The 19,461-nt window shown below is 42.3% G+C and overlaps 1 protein-coding gene and 1 long non-coding RNA gene across 7 annotated transcripts in view; one reads left to right on the forward strand and one right to left on the reverse strand.

The window, feature by feature from the left end:
• Nucleotides 1–6,685: 6,685 nt before the first annotated feature.
• LOC132346546 (uncharacterized) lies at nt 6,686–17,780 on the reverse strand. The gene is made up of 2 exons (XR_009496377.1): nt 17,420–17,780; nt 6,686–7,542 (listed from the first exon to the last, which is right to left on the reverse strand). It is a non-coding gene; the product is annotated as an uncharacterized lncRNA (long non-coding RNA).
• Nucleotides 11,801–19,461, forward strand: part of DCTN1 (dynactin subunit 1) — a 29,813-nt gene continuing 22,152 nt past the window's right edge. For 5 of the 6 annotated variants that reach the window (XM_024998499.2, XM_024998503.2, XM_024998504.2 and 2 more), the window contains 1 exon segment: nt 11,801–11,848. The gene's annotated coding sequence lies outside the window, so the exon portion shown is untranslated. 6 annotated transcript variants of the gene reach the window in all.

A 19,461-nucleotide genomic window follows, 5' to 3' on the forward strand; every position in this document is an offset into this window, starting at 1 on the left:
AAAGAGTCGGACATGACTGAGTGACTGAACTGAACTGAACTGAATGGGGCCAGATGGCCATGATCTTTGTTTTTTGAATGTTGAGTGTTGAGCCAGCTTTTTCCGCTCTCCTTTTTCATCTTCATCAAGAGGCTCTTAAAAAAAAATGAGGCTTTTTAGTTCCTCTTCGGTTTCTGCGATTAGGGTGGTATCATATGCATATCTGAGGTTGTTGCTATTTCTCCTGGCAATCTTGATTCCAGATTGTGATTCATTCAGCCCTGCATTTCCCATGATGTACTTTCCTTTCCCAATTTTGAGCCAGTCCATTGTTCCATATCTGTTTCTAACTCTTGCTTCTTGACATGCATACAGTCTTCTCAGGAGACAGGTAAGGTGGTCTGGTATTCCCATCTCTTTAAGAATTTTCTAGTTTGTTGTGATCCACACAGTCAAAAGCTTTAGCCTAGTTAATGAAGCAGAAGTAGATGTATTTTTGGATTTCCCTTGCTTTTTCTATGGTCCAGCAGATGCTGGCAATTTGATTTCTGGTTCCTCTGCCTTTTCTAAATCCAGCTTGTAGATCTGGAGGTTCTTGGTTTACATGCTATTGAAGCCTAGCTTGAAGGATTTTGAGCATTATCTTGCTAGCATGAGAAATGAGTGCAATTATATGGTAGTTTGAACATTCATTTTAGGAATCAGTGAACTAAAATGGACAGAAAGGGGTGAATTTAATTCAGATGACCATTATATCTACTACTGTGGGCAAGAAACCTTTAGAAGAAATGGAGTAGCCCTCATAGTCAACAAAAGAGTCCAAAATGCAGTACTTGTGCAATCTCAAAAAGGACAGAATGATCTCAATTCATTTCCAAGGCAAGCCTTTCAACATCACAGTAATCCAGTCTGTGCCCCAACCACTAATGCCAAAGAAGCTGAAATCGAATAGTTCTGTGAAGACCTAGAAGACCTTCTAGAGCTAACACCATAAAAAGATGTCCTTTTCATCATAGGGGAATGGAATGCAAAAGTAGGAAGTCAAAAGATACCTGGAAAACAGGCAAGTTTGCCTTGAGGTACAAAATGAAGGAGAGCAAATGCTAACAGAGTTTTGCAAAGAGAACACAGTGGTTATAGCAAACACCCTCTTCCAACAACATGAGAGATGATGCTACACAGGGACATCACCAGAGGGTCAATACCAAAATTAAATTGATTATATTCTTTGCAGCTGAAAATGGAGAAGCTCTTTGCAGCAAAAACAAGACCTGGAGTTGACTGTGGCTCAGATCATCAGCTCCTTATTGCAAAATGCAGGCTTAATTTGAAGAAAGTAGGGAAAACCACTAGGTCATTCAGGTATGATCTAAATCAAATCTTTTATGATTATGAAGTTCAGTTCAGTTCAGTTCAGTTCAGTCGCTCAGTCGTGTCCGACTCTTTGCGACCCCATGAATCGCAGCATGCCAGGCCTCCCTGTCCATCACCAACTCCTGGAGTTCACTCAGACTCACGTCCATCAAGTCAGTGATGCTATCCAGCCATCTCATCCTCTGTCGTCCCCTTCTCCTCCTGCCCCCAATCCCTCACAGCATCAGAGTCTTTTCCAATGAGTCAACTCTTCACATGAGGTGGCCAAAGTACTGGAGTTTCAGCTTCAGAATCATTCCTTCCAAAGAAATCCCAGGGCTGATCTCTTTCAGAATGGACCGGTTGGATCTCCTTGCAGTCCAAGGGACTCTCAAGAGTCTTCTCCAACACCACAGTTCAAAAGCATCAATTCTTTGGCGCTCAGCCTTCTTCACAGTCCAACTCTCACATCCATACATGACCACAGGAAAAACCATAGCCTTGACTCGATGGACCTTTGTTGGCAAAGTAATGTCTCTGCTTTTGAATATGCTATCTAGGTTGGTCATAACTTTCCTTCCAAGAGTAAGCGTCTCTTAATTTCATGGCTGCAGTCACTATCTGCAGTGATTTTGGAGCCCAAAGAAATAAAGTCTGACACTGTTTCCACTGTTTCCCCATCTATTTCCCATGAAGTGATGGGACCGGATGCCATGATCTTTGTTTTCTGAATGTTGAGCTTTAAGCCAACTTTTTCACTCTCCACTTTCACTTTCATCAAGAGGCTTTTGAGTTCCTCTTCACTTTCTGCCATAAGGGTGGTGTCACCTGCATATCTGAGGTTATTGATATTTCTCCCGGCAATCTTGATTCCAGCTTGTGTTTCTTCCAGTCCAGCATTTCTCATGATGTACTCTGCATAGAAGTTAAATAAGCAGGGTGACAATATACAGCCTTGACGTACTCCTTTTCCTATTTGGAACCAGTCTGTTGTTCCATGTCCAGTTCTAACTGTTGCTTCCTGACCTGCATACAGATTTCTCAAGAGGCAGATCAGGTGGTCTGGTATTCCCATCTCTTTCAGAATTTTCCACAGTTTATTGTGATCCACACAGTCAAAGGCTGTGGCATAGTCAATAAAGCAGAAATAGATGTTTTTCTGGAACTCTCTTGCTTTTTCCATGATCCAGCGAATGTTGGCAATTTGATCTCTGGTTCCTCTGCCTTTTCTAAAACCAGCTTGAACATCTGGAAGTTCACGGTTCACATATTGCTGAAGCCTGGCTTGGAGAATTTTGAACATTACTTTACTAGCGTGTGAGATGAGTGCAATTGTGCGGTAGTTTGAGCATTCTTTGGCATTGCCTTTCTTTGGGATTGGAATGAAAACTGACCTTTTCCAGTCCTGTGGCCACTGCTGAGTTTTCCAAATTTGCTGGCATATTGAGTATAGCACTTTCACGGCATCATCTTTCAGGATTTGCAAGAGCTCCACTGGAATTCCATCACCTCCACTAGCTTTGTTCGTAGTGATGCTTTCTAAGGCCCACTTGACTTCACATTCCAGGATGTCTGGCTCTAGGTCAGTGATCACACATGATTATGCAGTGGAGGTGACAAATAGATTCAAGGGATTAGATCTGATAGACAGAGTGCCTGAAGAACTATGTGAGATAAAAAGTGTTTTAAGCCACTGAGTTTGTAATAATTCATTATGCAGCAATAGACCACTAATACAGGATCTAGTGATAACAAACTTCTTCAATTTTATTTGTTTGAAGATTTCTTTATTTTGCCTTCATTGTTTTAAACTTCAAGAGAAGTATAGTTGATTTAAAAAATTTAGGTGTACTGCAAAGTGATTCAGTTACATATATTTTAATATTATTTTTAAAATTCTTTTAAGTTATAGGTTATTACGGATAGTGAATATAGTTTCCTATGATGTACAGTAGGTCCTTGTTATTTATTTAATTAAAATTTTAAATTTTACATTGGAACAAAGTTGATTTACAATGTTAGTTTCAGCAAAATAATACAGCTATATATATACATATATCCATTCTTTTTCAGATTCTTTTCCTATAAAGTTTATTACAGAATATTGAGCACACTTCCCTGTGCAGTAGATCTTTGTTGATTATCTATTTTATATATAGTAATATGCATATATTAATCCCAAACTCTTAATTTATACTTCCCCTCAACTTTTCCTTTTTGGTAACCATAAATTGTTTTTGAAGTTTGCTTTTGTTTTGTAAATAGGTTCATTTATATCATCTTTTTAAAAAAATTCTACATATAAGTGATATCATATGATATTTATTTTTCTCTTTCTGACCTACTTCACTTAGTATGATAATCTCTAGGGCCATTCATGTTGCTGCAAATGGTAGTATTTCATCCTTTTTATAGCTGATTAATATTCCATGGTGTATATATATGTATTCTTTATCCATTAATTGTTGATAGACATTTAGGTTGCTTCCCTATCTTGCCTATTATAAATAGTGCTGCAATGAACACTGGGGTGCATATATCTTTTTGAATTAGAGTTTTCATTTTTTTCCAGATATATGTCCAGGAGTGAGATTGCTGGATCATATGGTAAATGTATTTTCAGTTTTTTAAACAATTTCCATATTGTTTTCCATAATTTCCATAGTTCCATAAGTTGGTTGTACCAATTTACATTCCCACCAACAGTATAGGGGAGTTGTCTTTTCTCCATACCTTCCCTAGCATATATTAAAAAAAAATTTAGCACACTGCCTGGCTCGTAGGATCTTAGTTCTTTGACCAGGGATTGAAACTGCCCCCTGCAGTGTAAGTACAAGGCCTAACCACTAGACCACCAGGAAATTCTCCCCAGCATTTATTATTTGCAGACTTTTTGATGATGGACATTCTGACTAGTGTGAGGTGATACCTCACTGCAGTCTTGATTTTCATTTCTCTAATAATTAGTGGTTCTCTCTAATAAATTTTTGGGCTCCAAAATCACTGCAGATGGTGACTGCAGCCATGAAATTAAAAGACGCTTACTCCTTGGAAGGAAAGTTATGACCAACCTAGATAGCATATTCAAAAGCAGAGACATTACTTTGCCAACAAAGGTCCGTCGAGTCAAGGCTATGGTTTTTCCTGTGGTCATGTATGGATGTGAGAGTTGGACTGTGAAGAAGGCTGAGCGCCAAAGAATTGATGCTTTTGAACTGTGGTGTTGGAGAGGACTCTTATGAGTTCCTTGGACTGCGAGGAGATCCAACCAGTCCATTCTGAAGTAGATCAGCCCTGGGATTTTTTTGGAAGGAATGATGCTAAAGCTGAAACTCCAGTACTTTGGCCACCTCATGCGAAGAGTTGACTTATCGGAAAAGACTCTGATGCTGGGAGGGATTGGGGGCAGGAGGAGAAGGGGACGACAGAGGATGAGATGGCTGGATGGCATCACTGACTTGATGGATGTGAGTCTGAGTGAACTCCAGGAGTTGGTGATGGACAGGGAGGCCTGAAGTGCTGTGATTCATGGGGTCGCAAAGAGTCAGACACGACTGAGCGACTGAACTGAACTGAATAATTAGTGATGTCAAGCATCTTTTAATGTGCCTGTTGGTTATATCTTCTTTGGAGAAATGTCTATTTAGGTCTTCTGCCCATTTTTTAATTGGGTTGTTTTTTGATATTGAGCTATGTAAGCTATTTATATATTTTGGAAATTAATTCCTTGTTGGTTACAAATATTGTCTCCCATTCTGTAGGTTGTCTTTTTGTTTTATTTATGTTTTCCTTTGCTGTGCAAAAGCTTTTAATTAGGTATCACTTGTTTACTTTTGCTTTTGTTTTCATTACCCATTACTAGGAGATGTATCCCAAAAAAATCTGTTGCAATTTATGCCAGAGAGTGTTCTGCTTGTGTTTCCCTCTAGGAGTTTTATAGTATTCAGTCTTGCATCTAGGTCTTTCTATTTGGTCACACCTCTTGCAGGATCTCAGTTCCGAGAAAGCCCAAAATCCTAATCACTAGGCTACCAAGGAACTCCCTACATTTATGTCTTTAATCCATTTTGAGTTTATTTTATATGTGTTATTAGAGAATGTTCTCATTTCATGCTTTTACATGTAGTGGTCCAGGTTCCCCAGCACCACTTATTGAAGAGACTGTCTTTTCTCCATCGTATATTCTTGCCTCCTTTGTTGTAAATTAATTGACAGTGTGTGGGCTCATTTCTGGGCCTGCTCCATTGATCTATATTTCTGTTTTTGTGCCGGTACCACACTGTTTTGATTACTGTCATTTTGCAGTATAGTCTGAGGTCAGGGTGTGTGATTCCTCCAGTTCCATTCTTTCTCAAGATTGTTTTGGCTATTCAGGGTCTTTTGTGTTTCTATATAAATTAAAAAAAATTTTTTTTGTTCTGGTTTTGTGAAAAATGCCATTGGTAATTTGATAGTGATTGCATTGAATCTATAGATTGACTTCGGTAGTATGGTCATTTTAACAGTACTGCTTCTTCCAGTCCAAGAACATGATTTGTATCTTCAATTCATTTGTTTGTATCCTCTTCAATTTCTTTCATCAGCATCTTACACTATTTTGAGTAGAAGTCTTTTGCCTCCTTAGGTAGGTTTATACTTAAGTATTTTATTCTTTTTGATGCAATGGTAAATGAGATTGTTTCCTTAATATTTCTTTTTGATATTTCATTGTTAGTGTATAGAAATGCAACAGATTTCTGCATATTAATTTTGTATCCTGCAACTTAACCAAATTCATGGATGAGTTCTAGTAGTTTTCTGGTGGCTGCCTTAGGATTTTCTATGTATAGTATCATGTCATTCACTTCTTTCTTTCTAATCTGAATTCCTTTTATTTCTTTTTCTTTTCTGATTGCTGTATCTCCTGTAGTGGAAGCATGGAGTCTTAACCACTGGATCACCAGGGAAGTCCCCCACTCCCCAAATTGTTAAAAAGTTATTAGTGGGGCTTCCCTGGTAGCTCAGTGGTAAAAAATCTGTGTGCCAATGCAGGAGACACCGGTTGGATCCCTGATCTGTGAAGATCCCACATGCTGCGGAACAACTCGGCCCATGTGCCACAGCTATTGAGCCTGTGCTCTAGAGCCTGGGAGCTGCCAACTGCTGAGCCCATGTTCTACAACTACTGAAGCCTATGCACCCTTGAGACTATACTCTACAACGAGAGAAGCCACCACAATGAGAAGACTGCTCGTTGCAACTAGAGAGTAGCTCCCACTCACTGCAACTAGAGAAAAAGCCCACATGCACAGCAACGGAGACCCAGAGCGGCCAGAAAATTTTAAAAGTTATTAGAATATTTATCAATTAAAGACAATTTTAAAATTTACATTTTATTTCTTTTGGACAGCTCCACCACTCCAGTACTCTTGCCTGGAAAATCCCATGGACGGAGGAGCCTGGTGGGCTGCAGTCCATGGGGTCGCAAAGAGTCGGACACAACTGAGCGACTTCACTTTCACTTTTCATGTTCATGCATTGGAGAAGGACATGGCAACCCACTCCAGTGTTCTTGCCTGGAGAATCCCAGGGACGGCGGAGCCTGGTGGGGTCACACAGAGTTGGACACAACTGACACGACTTAGCAGCAGCAGCCGCAGTATAACTAATGTAGATGCTTCTCTTCTCTGCATGTGTCCTCCGCCATACCTGACTTTGCCACCTTTGATTTGCTCTCTGCCTTTATCTAATCCCTTCTCCATGTCTCAGCCTGAAAAACCACTTCCTCCCTCCTGGAAACAGCATTCCTTTTTTTAGTTCAGTTCAGTCGCTCAGTCATATCCGACTCTTTGCGACCCCATGGACCACAGCACGCCAGGCCTCCCTGTCCAGCACCAACTTCCAGAGTTTACTCAAACTCATGTCCATTGAGTTGGTGATGCCATCCAACCATCTGATCCTCTGTCGTCCCCTTCTCCTCCTGCCTTCAATCTTTCCCAGTGTCAGGTCTTTTCAAATGAGTCCTTTGAACTTTTTTCAAGGGGAGTTTTTTTCCCTCTTGGTTCCTCCCCATTTTCTGAAGTGCCTAGAAGTCTACCCAAATGAACGCAGATGTTCTTCTCTGTTCAGTATCAGGGATTGGAAGGATGGGCTCTAGTCATACAAATTGGAGTTTTAGGGTCTTTGGAGTCTTGTTCACGGTCCCTACCAGACAAGGCCTCAGGTTGGCACCTGTAAAAAAACATGTAAGACAGAGACAGTATTAATTTTCTTTGAAGACGACTCAGTCTAATTCAATATAAAAGAAACAATATGTCTCCTGTTTGTACGTTGTGTCTTCAGACCCCTTTTCATTATGTTGAAAAGGATTTGGGTCTTTCTTGTATCACTACCCCGCTTCTAACCAAGGCTTGGCATCTTCACATGAAAACTCAGCATATCTGTTAAAGGTTGTTAAAGCACTCAGAGAGATGGCTCCAGTTCAAATTAAAAAAATATATTTTAAAACAAATTCAAAGCAGATCAAGATGTATTAATACGGAAAACCTCCAAAATGTAGTGTCTCATGGAGATAAAAACAAGGTTCAGCACAGGGAACTATATTTAATATCTTATATTAACCTACAATAGAAAAGAATTTGAAAAAGGATATCTATATATGTATATATACATATATCTGAATCACTTTGCCATACACCAGAAATATAACATTGTAAATCAACTATACTTCAATTAAAAAAAAAAAAAGGTTTAGAACAGTGTGTATACAAAGTTGCTCTTTACATCTAAAATGCTTGCAATTTCAGAGGCTGACTCTGCAACCAAAAACAAAACATGGCATCAAGTTACTTTGGGTAAGGATCTTGGGGATGGGATAAATGAGGTATGTGCTGCTGCTGCTAAGTCACTTCAGTTGTGTCTGACTCTGTGCGACCCCATAGGCGGAAGCCCACCAGGCTCCCCCGTCCCTGGGATTCTCCAGGCAAGAATACTGGAGTGGGTTGCCATTTCCTTCTTCAATGAAGTATGTACTTTTTTTTTTTTTTTAAAGGTGCTTATTTACAATAGCCAAAAGCTAGAAACAGCTCCCTAATCCATCAAATCCATTACAGGTGAATGGATAAACAAAATGTGGTGTGTGTATATATATGTGTATATATATATATACACACACACACACACACACGTATGTAATGAATGTTTTTCAGCTTAAAAGGGAAAGAAATGATGACACATACTACAACATGAACAAATTTTGAAGACATAAGCCAGACACAAAAGGAAAAATATTGTATGATTCTATTTATATGGAGTACTTAGAAAAGTCAAATTTATACAGATAGAAAGTAGAATGCTTGTTACCAGAGACTAGGGTGAGGGGAGAAAGGGGAATTAGTGTCTAATGGATACAGTTTCCATATGGAAAGATGAAAAAATTCTAGAGATGGATACTGGAGATAGTTGCAAAATAAGGTAAATGTACTTAGTGCCACTGAACTGTACACTTAAAAATAGTTAAAATGGTAAATTTCATGTATGTTTTACCACAGTAAAAAATACATGTACACTGAGCCTTTAAAAGCCTTTAAATTTATATTTTATACCATTTCTCTTTACCTGCAGGGTATAAAGACCATTTCTACTAAAATTATAGATACACTTAGTATTTGGCACAGATGTATCCTACAGATAAACCTGCTCACATATGGAATGTCATATGTACAAGGTGATTCATTGTAGCATCATTTGCAATAGCAAAAACTGGTATCCCACTAGAAGAGGATGGTTAACAAATTATGTTTCCATGCAACAGAGTACTATGCATCTCAAAAAATGAATGAGGAAGATCTCTATTTACTGATTTAGAAAGGTTTCCAGGATATATTGTTAAGTGAAGAAGTAAGGTACAAGTGTATATAGTATGCTATTTTGTGGATAAGAAGTGGGAGGAGTAAGAAACCGAGCAACTTGCTGAGCAATTTGCTGAGTGAGAAACTGACACCAAGGGTTAACTACAGTGTGCAAGGAGGAAGGAGTGGATAGGGAGAGGGGTTGCAGTGAGGTTTCTCAGTGCACACTTTTAATATTGTTCTGATTTTTGAATCACACTAGTACATTATCTATCTAGAATAATAACAAGAAATACTTGCTGCTCATTCGTGTCTGACTCCTTGTGACTCCATGGACAGCAGCACACCAGGCTTCCTGTCCTTCACCATCTCCTGGAGTTTGCTGAAACTCATGTCCACTGAGTTGATGATGCCATCCAACCATCTCATCCTCTACCACCCCCTTCTCCTCCTGCCTTCAATCTTTTCCAGCATCAGGGACTTTTCCAATGACTCAGCTCTTCGAATCAGGTGGCCAAAGTATTGGAGCTTCAGCTTTAGCATCAGTCCTTCCAATGAATATTCAGGGTTGATTTTCTTTTGAATTGACTGGTTTGATCTCCATACTGTCCAAGAGACTCTCAAGAGTCCTCTCCAGAAATACTTAGCCGATGAAATGGGAAAAAGAGGGGCAGTAGTGGAGAGATTCATCCTTTCTACCATTTACCACCCCCACTTCCACCCCACCAACAGTTGTGTGGATTTTTCAGGCTGTTTTTCAATCTGAGATTAACTGAGACAAACATAATATTGCAATAAGTTACACTTCAGGCTCTTTCTATTCTTGACATTCTCATTTTACGAAAGACGAAATAGAGGTTGGGAGAGGTTAAGTAAACAACTCAAGGACTGAGACAATGGGTAAACAGAATTTGAACTCATTCTCTATCAGATCCTGACTCTTCCAACATCCTTGTACAACTATGTCTGAACACTTGTTCTATTTTTTTTTTTATTTCTTTGGCATAATTAGAAGTGGGTTCATTAGGTCAGGGAATTTGTACTTTCCAACGTTTTCTTTTTTTATAACTGAGATTTTATTGGTTGTTTTGAGTATCAGTACACAGAAATTTCAATTTGTATATAATTCTTAACATTTGTACCAAAAATCTAAAAAAATAATGTAGTTTTGATTCTTTTCTGAACAGTTTTCCTAGAACTTTTCAGCTTACATTTGGAGGCAAATTTTCCTTAACAGGATATCCAGTACAATATAGGAAGTTCCACCAGTCACAATTTAATGTCATACTACATACTCAAAATTTCAATCGTTCACAGCACATTAACAATGTTACTAGGAGAACTGGACCACCACTGCTAAAGATGCTACAGGGCACAAAATTCTGACCAGGAGAGCCAAGATCAAGCAGTGGTTTGTTGTAGGATACAATTGTACCAAAAACAGGAAGAGAAGTAATAGTATCCAAGACATTGAATGCACAACTGACTCCGAACTGCCATTTTAGTCTGCTTTATATTATAGAGTATAAAAGCTCACCTCAATTTATGGAATGTTATTGACCCCCCTGACAATCAAACCCCCCCATATTCAATATCCCACTATTTTCTGGTTGAACCAAAAAATAACCAGCAAATGATTTCACCTCTTAAAAAAAAAAAAAAAAAAAAAGCACTTACACTTAAAAAGTGGAATGAGAGAGGATTCTTTCTTTTTAAAAAAATGTTTTTAGAGCTGTCAAAAAACTTGAGTTTACAAAATAGTTGATAAAAATAATCGTCTGGATTGTACAAGAAGGGAGACGGACCACTGATAGGATAGGGTGTGATATTAATCAGACTTGGCTTCTTCTGCTTCATCAAAGGCTGGGCTCTCCTTTTAGTCTCTTGGTTAGCCTCTTCGGCCTGTTTCCCCGTTGTTCCCTTTGTTTGACTTTTTTGTCTGACGATTTATCCTTTCCTGCCGCCTTCTTCAGCTTCGTTCCCACTTTTGCAGGAGCCGATTTAGATGACAATCTCGCAGATGTCCTCTTGGGCTCTTTCTTCTGCGCCACCTTGTCGGATCGGACTAGTCTGGGGAGCCGTGACCGCTGGGCGCGAGCGCGCCAGATGCCTGCAAGCCTTCGCGAAGCTGAAGTGCCCGGCAGCTGCGGCAACCCCGGCCCAAGTGTTTTTTAAATTAAAAACTACCGGAGTTCATTATGTACATTTTCATTATTTTATATTTACCACTACTGTTTTAATTAATAGCCTAGCACGGAAAAGCGTAGCGAGTTTCTGGGGGAACTTTGACCAAAGCAAGAGTCGTCCAGGCCTTCTCTATGTTGTCTACCCTCTGCCGGCAGAGGGCGCTGGCCACCGCGCGCCTCTCCCCCGTGGTCCTAATCGGCTTCCCGTACAGTACGCACGCGCAAATTTCGCTCCAGGTGTCCGGCTTTGTGCCTGATCGAAGTCTCCCCGGCTGCGCTCAGCTCGCAGGGTTTAACCCGGGCTGGTCTTCGGGGAAGAGTAGCGTGTTCCCCCCGACCCAGAACACCTCTGGGCCTCAGAGACTAGAGGTCCTGGAGTGGGCCTACAGGGGTCTGGCGGCACGGCGGGCAGCCCGTGCGGGCGGGGTGGGACCCCGCTAAGGCTTGGGCGTCGGTCGCCAGTGGGGCCCGGAGCCGGGCGCGGAGCCCCTGACAGTACAGGTACGGAGGCGGCGACCATGGCAACTGCCTCCTCCTCCGCCGTGTTCGCAAGGCTCTTGGCTGTGTTCTGGGGGCTCGGCGCTCGCCTGGGGCGCGGCCGGGAGCCCGGTGTGCCGGGCAGGGGTCGGCAGGGGTGGGCCGCGGTGGGGGTGGGCACCCGCCTGGGTCTGGCCTGGTCTGACCCGTCTGAGCTCTTAGGCTGGCGGGGTCAGAGTGATTGTGTCTCCCAGTTCTTCCGGAACTGCAGGGGTTCCCCTCCTTTCCTGGGAACGTGCAAGGCACTCCTGAACCTATTCCAAGCTACAGGTTTCCAGTGGGGCACATGGCTGAAAAGTTGTGTCAAACAGAAAAAAGAAAAAAGAGGACTAAAGCTGGAGGCCGATATGCTTTTGGTGTGTCTGTCTGCCATTCCTGGGGTCCGCCTTCACTGGCAGGGTGACTCTTGAGCAGTCATGATGCGCATCCCCAAACTAAATCACACAGATGAGGAGCTCCGCTGTTTTTCAAGAGGCGGTGATTTAGAAATGTACCCTCTTTTGTTACAGTGTGGAGACCAGCAAGCTCATCCTGACCCCTTGCCAATCCAGTATGCTTAAGGCACTGAGGGTCAGGGAACAATGAGGTGAAGGTTGACGTCCTTTACCTAGACTACGGCCGAGGCCCAAGGCACGGGGATGTTAACGATAGTAGTAAATGACAAATGTTCCCAAAAGGCTTTTTGTGCTCAAATATGTTTAGAAACTTCATGGTTCAAGTTTTCTCTTCCCAGGTGGCGCTAGTGGTAAAGAACTCCCGTGCCAACGGTGGAGACAGGTTCTATCCTTGGGTGGGGAAGATCCTGTGGAGGAGGGCGTGGCAACCCACTCCAGTATTCTTGCCTGGAGAATCGGATGGACAGAGGAGTCTGGCAGTCTGTAGTCCGTGGGGTCACAAAAGAGTCTGACTTAACTAAAGGAACTTAGCATGCAGCACGTGCATATTTAGAAACTTCAGCTTTCAATATGCTAATAGTATTTTTACCAAGAATTTCCCACTGGAAGTATAGTATGGAGTTTCCCAAATTTGAGTGGAAAATACTGTTTTTCTTGGGTATTACCTCTTTAGCATATAAGACAATTTGGAAAATGGAGTTTCAGAATTGGAAACTCAAGATTTGGAAGGGGGAGTTTAGGTCAGTGCTTTTCGAACTTGAATGATGCATACACCTAGGGGTCTTGTTAAAGTACATGCTTTGGTTGGTTCTACATTTTAAACAAGTTCTTAGGTGATGCTGGTGGTCCGTGGACCACATACACTTTGAGCACAAGGGTGTGGGTCTCTGGGTTGAAAGAGACCATGTTCTATTCCTTGCCCTCCAGAACAAGCTGTGCTGCCTTGAATAATCTCTCCTCCTGTCCAGGCCTGTAAAATAGGAGACTGGACTGGAAGAGCGCAACTGTTTCTTTCAGATCTTGTGATAGTTGAATTCCTTCTAAAATATTCTTGCCCAGTGGCCAGTTTGGGCTTGAACATTTCTAGTAATGGGGAATTTACTGAATGTAAGGCATCCCATTTCATCACGAAATAGCTCAATATGGAAGTTTTTCATGTTGCTAAAATACCTCTCTATAACTTCCATCTTGTTGATCCTAGCTTATCTTTTAGAATCAGAGACATAAAAAATATAAGTCCTCTTTAAAAGATGAGTCTTGGGAATTCCCTGGCAGTCCAGTGGTTAGGACAGTTCTTTCACTGCCAAGGGTCAGATTCAATTCCTGCTCAGGGAACTAAGATCCCACAAGCTGTGTGGCACAGCCTCTTAAAGTGTGAGATGTTTAAGACAGTGTTTCTACCATGTTTTCCCCAAACTGAATTGTCCTTTATTCTTCCCTGGCATTGTTTCAGATTTCTGTCTCTTAAATCTTGTCCTCCTGTGTGGAGGGTAGTGGAGTTGTAGCAGGACTTTGAAGGACGAGTGGGGCTTGCAAAACCAGGGGAAGCATCCTAAGCATTTGATAGTGGTGCCGAGATACGTCAGATCCAGAATGGTTTGACTCAAGTAGGAAATGTTATGTCACTGAAAGATTTGGGGCAAAGCAATATTTTACAGTGTGTAGTGGTTTTCCCGTAGTGTATAATGTGGTTGGAAATGAGGAAAGAGAGAGGCAGGGAGCCAGACAGGCTTCCCATACCAGTAAAGATGGCCTAGGATGATGATAATAGTAATGCCTTCTATTTATGTAACACTTTACAGAACTTTTCACAGACAGCCTTTCCTGTGAGGTAGGCAGAGTAGCTGTGACCCTGTTTTATAGATAAGGCACCAAAGTGGGTAAACGATTTGTCTTAATTTTCAAAGCTATTACATGGCAGACCAAAGTGATGACAGTGGTAACAGAGGAGAAAGGAAGAATGCAAAAGACAATACTGAGAAAGAATTGATAAGTTGGGCCTGACTGAACGAGAGTGCAGAGGAAAAGAAGTTGTTAGGGAAGAGTCAAAATGGGTGGGAAAATCATAGTACATGACTGACAGCTGCCATAGCTTGTACTCTGACAGACCTGATATTGTTAGTAGCTCTTTGGAGTTATAGGTCAGAAGGCATTGTAGAGGATTCCTAGCTTTGGCCTGTCTACAGATACCAGGTGGTGTGTGGGGGCTTTGGTTATCTGTCCCATGCCAAGGGAAATGAGAACTGGGTATTCAGTGTCCCCTGAGAAGGTAAGTGCTGAGCAGTTGACTGATTCAAGTCTATCTTAGGGTCCTTGCCATCCTGAAGTCTCTGGATGTGGTTTTATATAATTTTTCTTTCGAAGTTCCAGCTCGTACTGGTTGTACTTGGCTGACAAATTGGTTATCCAGTCTGACCTCCCTAAGCTCTGACGTATCCACTGAGGGTTTCAAGGAAACAGAGACTGGAGCCTTGTCATTCCTAAAACCTTACTGAAGCTATTTTCCCAGATCTACACGTCCTCTAGAGCCTAGAGGTCTTTCTTTCTCTTGTCCTTTTACCTTAGAAGCATATGAAATTGAGATTTATTGCCACTGCTGAATTCCATAGGAACTGGAGCTGTGCCCGCAGTTTTAGTTTCTTAGGCTCCTAACTGGAGAAGAAAGAGCTACCTTTGCTGGGGTGTATGTTGTATTTCCCCCATGGTGTCTCTGGGAAACCTATCAGAGCCAACTTATATCCCTAGAGCCTGATGTTGGTACAGGCTTCTGTTCAACATTGAGTATCTTCTCTGTTCAGTGCTTAGGATAATTGAGATGAATAAAAACTTTGCCCTGGAGGAATTCATGATGGGATAAGGACGACAGTATTGTAAGGAAGCTTCCCTCGTGGCTCAGAGGTTATTAAAGCATCTGCCTGCAATGTGGGAGACCTGGGTTCGATCCCTGGGTCGGGAAGATCCCCTGGAGGAAGAAATGGCAACCCACTCCAGTATTCTTGCCTGGAGAATCCCATGGATGGAAGAGCCTGGTGGGCTACAGTCCACGGGGTCGCAAAGAGTTGGACACGACTGAATGACTTCACTTCACTTCTTCATTTCAAGATAGGTGGATCCAAGTTTCTAAGAGGATTTGGGGATCAAAGAAGGGGTGATTGATGAGATTAGATTCGTAATGAGGCCAGGTTTTTAATGGCCTGCAGTTTTGTGGGAGGGAAGTCTCTGGAGGTTTTCAGGCAGGGAGGTGATGTGGTTATATTTTGGGAAGCTAATTGTGGAAATAGACTGAAAGGGGAGGATCTGGATAAGGAACATCAGGAGAATCTTGTAACAACCTGGGCTTGGCTTCAGGCTGAATTAAGGATTAGTGTGAATGGGAAGAAGGGGAGGAATCAGAGATTGTAGAGACAGAGATTCCCTGATGTAAGGACTAATTAATTGAGAACAAGAGAGGGAATTGTCCAGGATGACTCAGTTTTCTATTCTGGATGGATGGTGGTACCAGTAAAAAGGAGAATATAGAAGAGGAACATTTGCTGGGGGAAGATTCCATGTGTTTTGGGTCATGTTGAATTTGGGGGTCTGTGGCCCTTAACAGATAGGTGGAAATGTGGGTCTGGAGTTCAGAAGAGAGTTTGTGTCTTGGGGTGGTGGATGATGCTGTTGGAATGGATGATCCCAGTCATGCTTACAGAAGGCTGAAGGTGACAGAGGAAATGACAAGGCTTAGTGGGCAAGGTAAGAGAGAATGTTGTCCAGGGAGCTACAGAGGAAAAAGTTGCAGGAAGAAAATCAGCAGCGTCTGTTGCTACAGGGAGGTCGAGTAGGATGAGCTTGGAAAATGTACGTGGAGATTGGGCAGTTAAGAGATTGTGGTTACCAGGACTCATTTTTTTTTTTAGTGTGAGCAGCTTTAGTGGAGTCATAAGGACAGGAGCCAAGTCAATTGAAGAGTGGATGGAAAGTGAGGATAAGGAGGATGTGCTCTGAGTAGTTTGGCAAGGAAGGAAGGAAGATGGTGGCAGCTTGTGGAGGAGTAGCAGAGACAAGCGTCAGGTTTTTCTAGAAGTCTTGAGCGTGGGCTATCCAATGAGAGGTCACATTTGAAGGCGCAAAGGAAAAGATGATCGCAGAGGAGGGTGGAGGGTTGTCTGAAAAGAAGACATCATTTCTTTTGAAGAGGAATGACTGAAGAAAGGGAAAGAATGTAGGAAGAAAGAGGCAATGATGGACACATCTAAATTTGCAAATAGGGTCTGTCTCCTTTCTCAGCAAGGTTATCTGTTGGGGGAGGGGCTCTGGTGTGGGCTCAGATAGGAACACGGACTTGAGAGTGGCAAGGGAAGGCTTAAACAACTGTCCAGAGAGGAAAGGGAAAGAGAGCAGACTCAAGATCGCTCCAAGAACATGGCATACTTCTGAACTTGAATCCTGCACTGAGGTCTCTCTTTCCTCTTCTTTGTAATAATTATGGCTGGCATTTATTGAATGTGTCATCCCAGGCACTCTTATAAGTGCTTTTCAGCCCTGTTAGAAAAGTATTGTTATTACCTGTGTTTTACAAAAGAAGAAATTGAGGCATGGAACAGTAGTATTTATGTTTGATGAATCTCTTGTTTCTGCAGAAATGGCATTCCTTCTCTGAGGCATCAGAGAAAGGCAGAAATTTGCTCCCAAGTCCCAGTTTCTGGTCATAAGGGGCTGGAGTTTAGGGCTGATAAGGAGGGAGCTTTACCAGGGCAGTCTGTGGGTATGATAGTGGATGGGTGGGCAGGGTGGTGGGGTCAGGGTTGCTGCTATCTTTTTGCAACTACATATGGAATTCTGAAATCCTTATGTGACTTCCCAGCAGCCTGACTAGAAGGACAAGTGACTGTAATGATTTGTTACGTATTGCAGGCTGACGCTGTGTCACTTGAGATGGTGAATAAGAAAAGAGATCTTGTCTCAACCAGAGAAAAAATTTTTTTCTGCCAGTTATGGAACTAGGCAGATCTATAACCTTTCATAATAACATGCATTATTAACACTCAATTTTGATGTTTCCCCATTGGTGTGATAGAATTTGTCGGTAAGGTGCACACCTGACTTGAGTGAAAGAGGAGAATGATGAGATGGCATGGATGGAAGAGAATGGACTTACCTTTTCCTGCTGCAGCCACTGGAGCATCATTTCTGTGTCCTTCCTCTTGAGGTTGCCATGGATACGCCTTTGCTTGGTGACTTGAGGGGATTGATTTCCGTTATGATCAGTTGATGACGTGGGTTTAAACAGAGAAAGGACAGAATGCTCTGCTTCTGGGGAGTGGCTGGTGAGCTGCCCAAAAGGCAGAGCCAAGCATAGCCGAGGTGGCTGTGGCTTTGCTGGCTGCTTTGGGTTTTGCTGAAGTTGTGAAATGGTGCATCTCTCTCTCTACAGCGCAGGCTCAGAGTTCCCCGTCCTCAGGGTCCTAGTGCCAGGGACTTGTTGGTTGATCGAGGGGAGGAAGCAGCAGTCTGTTAACTAGGACTCCCACTAGCTCTGGGAGGGTTGTGGTTCTCAAATACAGGGCTGGACTCAAGTGCCTGTTGCCTTGCTGCAAAAGCACCTTTCTTGAGGATAAGTGAGGCGTATTGTGTAGCTTTCCTTGCTGGAGGTCTGGGCCCTTTGGAAGTGGTCTGGCGGTCACTGGATATTCCTAGAGGGGAATATCCTGGGAGGGAGTAGACCTGTTTTCAGTTTGGGAGTGGGCTACAGAAATTTCTGGGAATAAATGAAGAGCTTGGAGAGGTTAAAAAAAAAGTCTGTTTAGGGTCTAGGTCCTGTCTGTGAGATTTGCAAGGCAGGAACAAAAGGCTCCGTGTATCTTCTTTCCGGGTATATCAGGAATCCAGCCTTCCGAGCTTCCAGTCCCCAAGCTTCTGTTCCCATCTCCTTTCCTGACTCCTGAGGGACTTATATCCACATGTATCCCTCCCCTTAGAGATGTACAACTGCACCCTAGTTTTAAGAAAATCTGTATCTTGCTGATTACCTTTATGTTTCATTTTATCTCTTTGCAACCAAATCAAAATACCCAGTGCCTGATGCAAGTGTGTGGACCCTGCTGTCAGACTGCCTGAATTTCAGACCTCCACAGGTGGAATCAGAGAAAGCAAACGATTGGGTTAGTCCAGGATCAAGGTTTGGTAAGGTGAGACAAGAAGAGGTCAGGGGCTCAAAGGATTCTGGTATACCAGTAAAAAGCAAGGTGGAAATGGTGCAGACTGGGTGCCAAAGACACTTTTCCTCCTTACCAGTTCCTCCTTAATTCCCAATCATCTACTTCTTTTCCTGTCATTTCTGAAATGTTCACCAAGTCCACTGGTAACCTGTTTATCAGACTTAGATTTGTGTCACTTGTTTCTTCCCGTTTTCCTAGACTTTTTAGCAATTTTTAATGTCATTGGGAAGAAAAATGGATTAGAAATCCAGGGAGTATCTGTTTTCTGGTTGAGGTAACACCTAACTTAGAAGTGTTCTGTGTGACTTGGGATGGGTCTCAAAGATGCTGTTGAAGGATCACCTACCTGTTGTTGTTGTTTAGCTGCTCCAGTCGTGTCTGACTCTCTGCGACCCCATGAACTGTAGCTGCCAGGCTTCTCTGTCCGTGGGATTTCCCAGGCAAGAATACTGGAGTGGATTGCCATTTCCAGCTAGTCAAATGTGCCCCACTGGCTATGAGACTTAGATGAGTTGTTTGACTTTTGAGACTTGTAAAATGGAAATAATGGAATCCGTGTTGTTGTCATCACAGGTTCGTGTTGGAAGGAGATCGTGAAATTCATGTGTTAGTGGTCACAGTTAAATTTGCCCCTGAGAAGGCCTTGTGACTTATTTCCTCTCTCTTAACATGTTCGGTTTCCCTTCCCAACTCTGTTATCATCATTCTCGTTGCTCCTGCTTGAGAAACCCCAGGTTTCTTCATCCCTTTACTTGGCCATGCACTCATCTCTGCACCCACTTATTCGTGCAACACCTGAGTTCCTACTGTGTGCAGTTGTCATTGATGTGCCCTCTCAGTGATGACGAAAACAGCGTCTACAATTTGTTGAGCACGTGTTCTGTGCTAAGCGCTGTGCTAAATGCTTTACTTCTGTCTTAGTTAATGTTCACAGCATCCCTGTGAGATAAGTATTATTTCCCCCCTTTTTCAGATAAGGTAA

Source organism: Bos taurus, chromosome 11 (assembly GCF_002263795.3).
Source record: "Bos taurus isolate L1 Dominette 01449 registration number 42190680 breed Hereford chromosome 11, ARS-UCD2.0, whole genome shotgun sequence".
NCBI lineage: Eukaryota > Metazoa > Chordata > Mammalia > Artiodactyla > Bovidae > Bos > Bos taurus.